At 46.0% G+C, this 12,314-nt stretch overlaps 1 long non-coding RNA gene across 1 annotated transcript in view; it reads right to left on the reverse strand.

Annotated features, from left to right (window-relative positions):
• The window catches only part of LOC143694224 (uncharacterized), a 156,295-nt gene continuing 143,981 nt past the window's right edge, over positions 1-12,314 (reverse strand). Inside the window, exons 3-4 of the long non-coding RNA XR_013182579.1 lie at positions 1,153-1,240; positions 1-125 (exon numbers count right to left, since the gene is read on the reverse strand). This is a non-coding gene — a long non-coding RNA (uncharacterized LOC143694224). The remainder of the gene's footprint in view (positions 126-1,152; positions 1,241-12,314) is intronic.

The raw sequence follows: 12,314 nt of genomic DNA on the forward strand, positions 1-12,314 counted from the left end.
GCATCTCCTCAAGATCCTCTCAGCAGCTTGAAGATATCTGACAGAGAAGGTTCACTTTACTAGAATAATACTCATTCACTTCTTTTCAATCAGTCACTTAAAAGACCAGGAGACAGCACAGAAGCCTGTGGAAGGGGAAATAGAGGAGGAAGAAAGGGAAGAGACATAAAAATGAAGCAAGGAAGCAGGTCAGACAATGCAAGAGTGTATGAGAAACACTGAAAGATATCTCAGAGTGGCTCTGGGCTTGGGGAGGCCCAACACTGAGGATCTGTGATAGTCTAAGTTAATGAATGTAAAAATAAAGCTGATGTTCCATTACACAGCAGGTCCCTATACAGTTTGGTCTTTTTCCATTAAGGAAGGATTGGTCCTTTGAACCTGGTTACCAAATCTGTCTTGCTCTGTATGCTAACAGTGATGAAATTACTTACAAAGATGAAGGCAAAAAGTGGGAATTGGGAAATAAAACCACTCATATATTGTTATTATCTCCTTTTGAGGTAAAGCACATGGACAAGCACTGAGGTAAGGGCCACCAGTCATCCCCTGCCACCTTAGCAGAACTGACACAGGGACCTTTGCAAGAGAAAAAAAAAAAATTTATGAGAAACTACAGCTGATGTTTCTTGAAAAGTTATGGGTGATAGAAATTTTCTTTAATGTCTCCCTGGAAAAAAATATGTTAGAAAGATGGGAGACATAACAGATTGGCTTAGACACCATACTTTTTTTAAACCAACAATTAAAAAGTACATTTTACAGTTCTTAAGAAGGAATTAAAGCCTTGAGTATATTAATATTTATTTTAAAATAGAATCTAGAAAATGTTAATTTGTACAGGAAATACATTTTGCCATGCGACCAACTGCCAACATAGACTTTACAACAAAAATCTTGATAAACTGGGAAATGTTGGCCACTTTGGGAAGATCAGCTTTTGGTGGAAAGGAAAGAAGCTAGTTGCAATCTGATAAGTCTCTCTTTCCCAATGGAATTCCTATGTAGAAAAAAAAATCTTTGAAATATTTTGAAACCTTTGATAGAGTTTAGGTGGCTCCAGTGCCTAATCAGAGGTCAAGATGATGGTTGGCATGATGGCATTGGTGGTATCTGCTCAGGAGTCACCTTCAGAAGGCTTTAGCTCATTACCCCAGCAGGTCTGTGTCCTCTGATGCCTCTTCCTCCTCTGGTGACTCTTCCAGGTTTGCCTTGCAATTGCAGTCAGTGCCACCTTCACCTATGGAATATGTGGGGGTTTGAGATGAAGAATCAGAGCAGCATTTGAAATGCTGGCCAGTTTGCACATGCAGGGTTATAAGATTAGGGGGTTTTCTGTTCTTTTCCTAATCATTCCTGAAAAGTCATTGCCGATTCTTGACCACTGCTAAACACTGAGGTACATTTTCATAGAAGCTGTTGTGGTTAGGGTTGGCATGGACCCCAGCCAGCAATCAAGCCCCAAGCAGCAACGTGCTCACTCCCCCACTAGTGCAGTCAGGGAGAGAACTGGAAGGGTAAAAAGCTAGAAAGCTTGGGGGTTGAAATAAAGACAGTTCAATAGGGAAACCAAATGCTACACATGTAAGCAAAGCAAAACAAGGAATAGATTCACTGCTTCCCATGGCAGGCAGGTGTTCAGCGTCTCCAGGACAGCAGGGCCCCATCACATGTAACAGTGACTTGGGAAGACAAACTCCATCACTCCAAACATCCCTCACCTCCTCCCACTTCCCTCCACTCTCTATACTGAGCATGATGCCGCATGGTCTGGAATATCCCTTTGATCAGTTGGTGTCATCTGTCCCTGCTGAGTCTCCTCCCAGCTTCCTCACCAGCTTAGCAGTACGGAAAGCAGAAAAGGCCTTGGCTCTGTGCAAGCCCTGCCCAGCAATAACAAAAACATCTCTCTATTATCAACCCTGCGTCCAGCACAAATCCAAAGAACAGCCCCTTGGAAGAAAATTAACTCTATCCCACGCCTAAGGAACACAGAAGCGCACACCAACCCTGCACTGGGGCTCGGGGAGGGCGGGAGCGGTCGGTGCCCGTCCCGGGGCCGTCCGAGCCCTCAGCCCCCAGCAGGCCCCGGCGCGCCGCCCTCGGGCCCCGGGCTGTGCAGTGCCCGCGCCGGCCGCCAGGTGTCAGCACAGCCCCGGCCGTGCCGCCGGCGGGCCCGGCGCAGCGCGGCACGGAGGCCTCGCCCAGAGCCCGTTCTCATGGAATCATGGAATGGCCTGGGTGGGAAACGAGCTGAAACATCATCTACTTCCATTCCCCCGTCGCTGAAAGGCACATCTTCCACTACATCACTTTGCTTAGAGCTGCATTCAACCTGGCCTTAAACACTTCCATGGATGAGGCATGCACAACTGCTCTGGGCAACCTATTCCAGTATCTCACCACCCTCACAGCAAAGAATTTTTTACTGATTTCTAATCTGAACCTATTCTCTCTCTGCTTGACATCATTTCCCCTTGTCCCATCACTACATAATCTTACAAGATGTCTCTCTCCAGTAGGTTCCCTTCACAACTGGGTCACCCTAATGCCCTCTCTTTTCCAAGCTGAGCAGTCCCAATTCTTTTAGCCTTTTCTCAAAGGAAAGGTGCTCCATCCCACTAATTAACTTGGTGGCCTTCGTTTGGACTCACTCCAACAGGTCCGTGATCTTCCTGTGCTGTGGAGCCCAGATCTGGATGCAGGTGGGGTCTCACCAGAGCCGTTCTTCCCCCAAGTACCTCAGTGCTGCTGTGCTGTGAAGAGCTGCCAGCAGGAGTATCACTGTGGCTGTTGTTCCATGTTCCTCCAGCACCCTGCTCCAGAGGCTGGTGGGTCAGCAGTGGCTGTGGCTCATTTTGTGCTGGACTCATTGGGGCTGTGGTTGAGGGACTAAAGATACCTGACAACTGGTCCATACCGGTGTGACAACTCTGCCATTGCTTGCTGGCCCACATGTGTGATGTGTCACTGCTGCAGGACAGTCTTAGTATCTCTTGGACCCACTGAAGTTACTGCAGCTGATTCACAGACCTGAGTGTAGATACTCTGCCTTTCTGGGGCTATTGTTTAAAACAGGTCATGTCCGAGGATGTTCTTCAGTGGCTCCAAGTCTGTTGACCAACGTTCACCATTCCCTGGCTATGCTGGTGAAAAATATCTGTACCTCTCTCCCCCTCAGTTCCAAGAAATCTTTTTTTAAATCTTTTTTTTCCAGCCTAAGAGGCATAAAATGAAATACCAACATATGCAGACTCAGAATTAAAGCCTGAGAGTTGTGAACATCTAAGGATTTTATATTTGCACCAAAAAAAAAAAAAAAAAGTGTTTTGGGTTTGGTTTTGTTTTTTTTTTTTTTTTGCATGACACACAATTATTGTTACATAACAGAAAACAAGATTTGCAGCATCCCAGATTTTCCTTTGAAATGAGCCTCCTGGCTTATCAGCAGGCAGATGATCTAAGGTCATTTAATCTGGATCAGGAGTGAGAAGTTTCTCACGTGCTTCCAGAGTGGAAAACATGGAAGAGAGAACAATGGGATCTCATGGTACCTGATGTCAGGGAGTGAAGGTCCTGCTTCACTGTCCTTACAGTACTGTTTGTTGTATAGGAAAAGGGTGAACTCTGGAGTAGAGGAGTAGCTCATACATCCTCTGTTCAATATCTTTGGTGTTTTCTTCCCACAGTGTCTTGGGCTTGCATATGTTACACTTGGATCTTTATCTTATGCAAAGAGCTGTTGTGTATTAGTCACGCATTACTATTCCACTTAGGTTTGCACAGAATCAGATGCTCAACTAAACTGATTTGTTCAATTATCACACTTAAGTTCTAGATTAGCTACAGCCATCAAAAATCTTCTGTAAGAAAACAACATAATCAAATAGAGATGGGAACTGGCCTGCGGCAGGTGTCACTTTTATTTATCTGAGTGGCACTTAAACTCCAGAGCAACAACAATGTGGCAGCTAGATTGTACCTTTATAGCAGGAAAAATCTGCAGGGAGATTGGATGGTTTCTTTCAGCTGAAGAGTTTGAGACCACATTTTCCTTCCAGAAGAGCTTGATAAATAAAAATTATTTATTTTGCTAAACACAAAATCAAGAGATTGAAACTCTGGGAAGGAACTAGATGCAACCTTCTGTCCTACTATGTGGCCTGATGCAACTAAAATTGAGAGTGAAGATTTTGGTCACATGCAAGCAGTGTGGTAGAGGGATGTAGTTGCAGTTTGTATTGTGCAGATCTCTGAACATTCTCAGATCAATAAAGCTTTTTTAAGCTTGGTGGCAGCATTTGTCCCCTTGCTGGGAATTCAGGTAAGACACTGAGCAGGGGCAGTCAGGGAATGGAACATGAATTGCTCTGCTGATACTGCACCTGTGAAATGGCGCACAAGGAAATGGTTTGCTAGCATAAATTAAGGCAGCTCTGAGACTCATCTAACATACCTCAGGAATTCAGCCTGCCAGCACAAAATTAGACAGTGTAAAAAGCTGGCTGAACTCTACATATCTTCCATAGCTTCTGAGAGTGACACAGCCAAGTGACATTGTCAGAGCTCTTCAATATCAGAAAGAAAATAACACTGTTTAAGTAATATGTTTTGAAAACACAACGTGCACACCAGGGTATTTAATGTGTTAGCTAGTTTAGATGAACCTTTGGCTATCTTGCAAGGAAAACAATCTTTTTGTAATGAATCCCATCCAGCAGAAAGAGATCCAATTCAGACTAATTTCCTAGGCACCATCACAATGCTTAGGACAACATCACTAATTAGAATCTTTGGAAATCTCAGAGTAAGTATAAAGACTAATCTTTTATGACAAACTATCTCAGCTTGTTCACAGTGAAGACCTTTGATCTGTCTAGCTGAACTGGCCTAAGGGTTTTTGGCTTTTAGTTGCAAAGGAGAAAACTCACAGGCGGCCGAAGTGGGTACACTGATCCCAGTCTTCCTCTTTTAAACTTAGATCAATAGTTCTTTGTTCCAGTAGCCTCCCATCCACATAGGGAGTGTTCAGTGTGCATCAGTGGACATGTGCCCTGTTCAAAAGGGTGTCTTGCAGCCATGCACAAAATCAAGCATCATAGGACTGGGAGCATGCCATGTACAAGGTACTGGTCGGTGCAACTAAGATGCTTCAGGCCCCTCACCTGTTACAGCAAAGTCACAGAATCTGAAGAGATGATGGAGTGAAAATTTGCAAGGGCAAAATTTAATTTTTCTGCATGAAGCAGCAGATTCAAGTTAATTGACTGGTGCTAATGGTTTTTACAAGACACTGGTAAAGGTCAAGATCATAATAGACATTTCAGCTCCTGAAGATTTATGTTATAGTTGTTCTTCTTAAGAGGGTGAGTCCTTATCTGTCAACAATACTGATGCTCTTCCATAGTTTCTTAATCCAGAAAGCTCAACCAAAAAGATTTCATTCTGAATTTAGCACAACAGAAAATTCAATCAAGCCATAGTTTGTGCCTTGCCACCCTCTTTCTTGTAGGCTGCTGAGATGGCAGCCAGATACATGCTACAGACCTGACAGATTGCTCTGGTAGCCCTCTCTTCCAGACGTTTTGTGAAGACCTTAGTTATTACCTCACTGACATGCAATTAGCTGTGCAACTCTCAAGGGACAAATATGCCAGCTTTCACAGCCTTATGGGAAGGGGATACCTGATCATGTTACAGGAGGACAAGAAAATAATGTTCTGCCATGTAACCTTATTCACAGGATTGCCCTTTTAGGAAACAGAGTATGTGCATTCCATGGTGGTCTGTGTTTCCATCTGGGGACACAGGATAAAATGGTCATATAACGGAGAAGGTCTTCAGGATATGATCCTCCATAAGGGACTGAGACTAGATCTAACTATGATCTTCCCCTGCAAGGGAAGATCAAGCCATTTCAACCGTCTTCTTTGCCAGTGGTTTCTCCCCACCCCATCTTTTTGTGGCTCTGCAGTGGGAGCCAGTATACGGGCTACGGTCGCTGAGGACTGGAGCAGCGAGCGCAGTTCGAGCCCAGGGCGTTGCAGAGCGCTGAGCGCCGCCACCGGCCCTCCCTCGAGTCACCGCGGGGGCACGGACGTGTCCCTGCACAGGCTCCTGCGGGCAAGTGGCTGCGCCTCGGCAGCAGCAGGAAACTTGCTGCTCCGCCCTAGAGCTGCACCTTTGCCTGCTTTCCCCCCTCCCCAGCGAGCAGAGGGCGCTCCGCCCTCAGAAGTGGGACCTCGGCACATTCCTGGGATGTAGCTAAACCACACGCACACATGCACACCCTAGGAGACAAAAAACCCGAGCTCAAAACTGCGAGCTGGGAAGGGATGGTTGAAAGCCTCGGGAAGGCAGGCAGGCAGCAGCCGGCGAGGCGGGCAGGGTGCGGGATGTGCGGGATGTGCGGGCGCTGCGCCGCCGAGGGCAGCCCGTGCCCGGTGCCCGCACCGCCCGGCGGGACACACCCGCGCCCACCGCATTGTGCGGCGCAGCGCAGGAGCCACAACGCGAGCTGCCCTCTGGGGGGATGGGGGTGGGAGGTGGGGGTGGAGACAGACACAGGCGGAGTCAGGGCTCAAATTCTTGAACCTTTCACATCCTTTCTGTAATTTGAAACATACTTGTTCCCATGCCAGAACATTTTTTCTTTCTTTCTTTTTTTTTTTTTTTCCTTTTTCTTTTTTAAATTCCTTCCTTGAGGCTGTGGAAATACATTCAGAGAAAAAAAAAAAAAAAAAAGAAAAAGAAAAAGAAAGTAAGAAAAGAAACGAAGGGAAAAAGCAAGCCCACTACTTATCCGAGGCTCCAAAACAAAACAGAGAAACGTGAGAGCCCGGCCCTCCCCAGGCACAACTGCTCGCGGGCTCAGATTTCCTTTCGGAGGGGTCATGGCTGCTGCAGTCACGGGTTTGGAACGCAGCTGGTCCTGCCTGCAATAAGGAGAAAAAAATGCCTGCTCTTCTGCAAACGGCATTTGTCTCCTTTCGCTTCACCAGCTCATTGTGCTCAGACGAAAAGAAGCCATTTGCAAAACGCTTGGGGCACTGGATCCCCGTCATCTTCAGTGTGTCATTCCCCCTCACCACTTGCCCAGCCCCTTCCACCTTCCCAGCTGGTCTGGGAGGGAAGGGACACATGTATGTCCCTCTCGTGTGCACTTCAGGTCACATACCTATAAGCACTTCAGTTTATCTCAGACAGTACCCGTGATTAGCGTGGGGTATGCACATACGACAGAGGAAAACTGGCTAAGATACTGTCTGAAACATTTTGCATGTCCCTAACCACCCAAAAGGCACAAAGCAGCATGGAGTAGCACAGAGCACTCTCTTGCATCAGCTGGGCCGTATGCCCACCCCTTTCCCCCTGGGCAAACCACAGCAGGTGATTGTGCTGGTGCAGCAGGTATTTTTGTTTGCTTTGTGTAAGGAAGTAACAATTACCAGTGACAATAAATGCCTCCTCGAGTCAGAAGTGACCTGAAGTTCTGGAGTTGCATACAAGCAGTTGCAGTGCAGCTGCCTTGCCACTGATGAAGCAGGGCCGCTAAACTGACAGAAGCACCTACCCCTCTTTCCTCCACTCAGGGAGTCACACCCTGATCTTTCAAACCAGAAAAACAAGGATGAGGAAAGAAGCTTTCATGTTTCCCTGCCATTATCATAGGTCATAACTGTGTTAATGTGCTATCATGCTGTTTACATGTGTATGTATACGGATGGATGTGAACAACCCTTAAGAAGGCATGTGATTTTCCAGGGGAGACTCAAGTGGGCACACGGACATCACCTGAAGCAGCTGGATGAGTGCCTCACCAGGAGTCACCTCTGTACATGGGGGAGAAGCCATCCAGAGGGAAGGGCAGCCCATGTCCACAGGATACAGTCCTTACTTGCTGTACTACTTTGCAACAGCCCCTGGTCTGCAGACCTGAGGCCAGCTGGGGAACTTGGAGAGTATTTATGTGTTCCTCAGGTGTATAGCCAGAGAAGAAGGTATAGTACTCTCTAAAAGACAGAGAAGGGGCAGATACATTTATTTTATTGGAAGGGACAGTGTGACATTTCAGGGTTTCCCCATAGCCTTTCAGCCATGTGCCGCAGGTAGGACAGCAATTAGGTTATGCCCACTGGGGAACTCCTCTCCTTAGTCCAGCTCCTGGCACTACAAGACACCACACTGATACTGTGCAGATTGGCAGGAAACACCATGAAGCCCATGTGTGCTTAAATACTTCACATTACACAGCAAATGCTGCTCTGGCTGCCTGAAACACTGCAGCATTTGGGCTCTCTCTCTCTCTCTCTGAGAAAATAAAGCATCCTCATAGCTTAGCTGTGTTTGTCCTGAAACCCTCAAGACAGTCTTTGTCTCTGAGCTGGTCATTTGGAGCTCACAGCTTCTTCTGAATGTTGCCCTCACATGGAAGCCATAGTACTCAGGGTATCCCTACCACCACTTTGTGTCCATCCTTTGCTCTCAGCCCACATTCCAGCTTTTTAGCAATACAACTGTAGCTGAGTGTCTCGGTAATCACATTTCTATCACTTTGCAAATAAGCCTTGGCTACAAACACAAATGCTCTGCTGATTTTTTCTTAGGCATCATGGATACTAAAGGGTTATTAGTGCTCTATTCAAGCCTATGTTGGCAGTCCCCACCCTTCTCTAGATTGTTATGCAAGCCCAGTTGGAGTTGCTATTAAATATGAAACAAGACCTCAGTTAAATATGTATTAAGTTACAGATTTCTAGGGTGTTACCAACTTTCTAGAGATACCACATGTGACTCACTGAACTAGATGACAGACTATGAAATAAGTTATTTCAGCTGGTCATATTTATCAGAACAGGTTTGTCCTGCCTTTTTTTACAGGGATCACTGTCTCATAGGTAGCAAGCAGGTGAAATGAAATCTGTCCTTACAGGTATTGCTTTCTGCAGTTCATTTTTACTGTATTCCAGTCCTACATACCAGATCATACCCTGGTTAGCTGACATGAAACAATTCAGTCCCCTAAGATGCAAAAATTTTGGAGGAAGACACCTAGATTTCTTTTGGTCATTATTTAGTGGACAAATTCTGTAGATAGGACTCCTATCCTAATCCAAATGGTGTGTTAAATTAAGAAGAAAAATCAGCACTTGTCATTTTTCTAGAAAACAAAATGTCCTGGAGCATGCTTTTCCTCCCTGGTTGCTTCCCTGTACCCATCACAAGTCCCAGGCACCGTCTGTGAACCTCTGCCAGAGCTCCTGCCCTAAAACAAACAGCATGCCAAAGGTAAGTGGGCCAGAGCCTTAGTCTGCAGCTTGTCACTGTTTGGGCACCTCTAAAAGGATAGTAAGTCCTTCAAAAAGGTAGCTGAAAATTCTCCTTACATGGGGAAATCTCTGTCAGATGCTAGCCAAGAGAGGCATCCCACCCATCTGGCTGTACTGCAGAAACAGGTGGCATTTAAGCCATAAGCCAAGAGCTCCTTAGCTGTTCAAACTGGGGACCAAGACTGAAGGCAAGTAAGAGAAGCTCTTATCTTTCTTTGTCCCTGTATCAGATCCTAGTCTTAGGGCATGTGTCTGGGATAGACATGCCAATAGCTGCAGGCAGAAGAAACCTTCTGTTTTATAAATACCAGCTTCCACCCAACTGTCTTTTACATACTAGGCTGGTTTTTCATTGGTGAAGTGAGTTTGAAGAAGGGAATAGTAAGAAAATGCAGCCCAGAGTCAGAGGCAGTGAAGTAAAGACTAATATGACCTCAAAGAAAACAGTGAGACTCTGCTGACAGAACTTTGCAGGGCTTGAGAGGGGACAGGTTATAACAGGCTGGCTGGAGTCACAGAAGTGCTGGGAGATAGAGGGGTGCAAACTTGGGAGCATATGCTCTTCAATTACTTCAGCCTGTGCAAAGGAGTGTGCACAGCTTCATGAGGGGTGAATGCAGGGGACTGCTGTAGTAGACTTAGCTTCTCTGCTAACCTCTAGAAATTGGTTCCTTTAGAAGAGATAAGAGCACATAGGCAGACTTGAAATGAGGACAGGAATCCTGAACTCAGCATGACTTCTAATTGCTTGTTCCAGACACAGCCTGTGACTCCATTCCAGGCTCTGGGAAGACCAAAGGACAATTTAGCCACACAGGAGGGATCCTCCTGAATCCTTGCATAACACAGAAGCAAGGTGGTCTCTGGGTGACAGCATGGCTCAGGATGGCAGGGATTCTTGACCCTTTAACACTGATTTGCAATTAAACATTTTGGCTCATAAGTTTGTTTCTCCCTCTGATTTTATCTTCTCTTTTAGAAAATGATGCAAATAAAGCTAAACCACCTCGTAGCTTGTGGATATCTGCACTATACTAAACAGCCCCCAAGGAGAGGGGTAAAAAAGGGTAAAGGACTAATATGAGTCTTTGCAAGGACCTGTGTCCATGCCAGGAAAAAGTATGATCCTCAGCTCCAGATCAATTCCCCAGCCTGTTCCAGTCAACTGTGACTTTTTTTAATGCCTGTCCTGGGGCTAGAAGAAGGGAAGGCCAACAGTTCAGTTTGCTTTGACAGGACTGAGCCCTGCTTGAAAACACTAGGAAACCTCCTGAGTCAGCAGCTCACTTGCTCCTACTCTTGGAATAGCTGAGATTCCCGGACACAGTAACTTGACTCTACTTCTGGCTCAGGGCAGCCACAAGCTGAAAGGCAAAAAAAAATCCCCTCCTGGCCCATTAACGAGGCCTATTCTGGGTTCAGGAGAAACCAGTCTGACTGATGAACTCCCCTGGCTCAGGGGCTCTGGCTGGGGCTGGGAGAGTTATTCTTTCCTTATTCAGCAGACAGGAGGATGTTAATGGAGAGCATATGGGAGGGGAGGGAGTACTGTGGATATTGCTGGAGGACAGCCAGACTGCATCAAAGCCCCAAGAAGCCTATTCTCCATCCGGGCAATGCTAAAACAGGCCATGGAGAGACGAGAAATCCAGCTGTGATACGGGGGAGTTAGGAAAAAAGCTCTCTGCCTTCCCCAGCTTTTTTACTCCCACTCCTGATGGGACAATGGGGCAGTGTTGTCCCATAGTCCTGTAGGCATGGTGTTCATAGTGGAAGCCTTTCTGGGGAAGAGCACACTTCAGCCAGGCACCCTGTCCTGAGAGTCATGCCACTTCAGGGAAGTAAGAACTGCCTCTGTGCTTGCAAAGTGCCATATAATTTATGGGGCTATAGAAATGATGAATTACAACAGTCCTGCAGTACAGAAATGGAAAAGCTCACCTCCAGCCCATCTCCCAGAGCTGATGCAGTACTGTTGCCTCTCACACACTTCCTGTGTTTGTCTGGACATGTTTAGAACAAGCAAGCAACTGAGGTTCATTTATTTTTCACTTCTTAATTCTACTTTAAAAATAACCCCCAATGTGATTAAGGTAGTGTGGATTACCCAGATACTTGGACATGTCAAGAAGGATGGAACAGGGTTCATCAAAGGTAGCTCACATCTGCCTTACCTTACAGATAAAATGGAGGACTGGCTATTGAAGACTTGGTCACAGTTTGAAGTAAGAAACTTGCCATTAAGTAGGAGGGCAGCTAGAACCAACTCAGGTAAAAATTAGGTGTGTCCTTTTTGGTTCCTGACAATCTTAATGTAGCCCTGACGAGGCAGATTTTGGGCATCCATGATGCTTGGCCTTGCATCATTCACTAGATCTTAATTAACTAAGGAGCCTGGCTTGTTTAGCCTAGTGAAGGGGTATATAATTGCAATCTATAAATAAATACTTCAGGGGATGAACACATGGGGAGGAGAAAAAAACTTTTTAAAGATAAAGGACAATGCTGGCACAAGAACAAATGGGTATGAAGTAGCCATTTAGGCTGGGATTGTCAGGTTTCTAATGCTGAACACATTGATGCTCTGTGAAGGCCAATTAAAGGGTTTAGTAAGGCCAAAAGTCAAGCTGGTTTTAAGAAGCAGCTAAACACATTTCGTCAGCTGATTGTACAAAGTGGCTGGCTATGCAAGGAAAGGAGCTGGACTTGGGAAACCCAGAAGGAACATCCTGAGGCATTTTGGGCTGCAGTAAGTACAGGATGAGTTCTGGTTAACCAGCTGCAGGACCCAGTAGGAGCAAGGTGGGAAAAAACTATTAGAAGACTAATAAAACCTGAAAAAGTTCAACTGCACATACATACTGCCTTCCAGTCCCTGAAAGGGCCTCCAATAGAAATGGAGGGGGACCTTTTACAAAGTAATGTAGTGACAGGACAAGCGGCAACAGTTTTAAAGTGCAAGAGGGTAGGTTTAGATTGCCTATA

The sequence above is a fragment of the Agelaius phoeniceus genome, chromosome 6, assembly GCF_051311805.1.
Source record: "Agelaius phoeniceus isolate bAgePho1 chromosome 6, bAgePho1.hap1, whole genome shotgun sequence".
NCBI lineage: Eukaryota > Metazoa > Chordata > Aves > Passeriformes > Icteridae > Agelaius > Agelaius phoeniceus.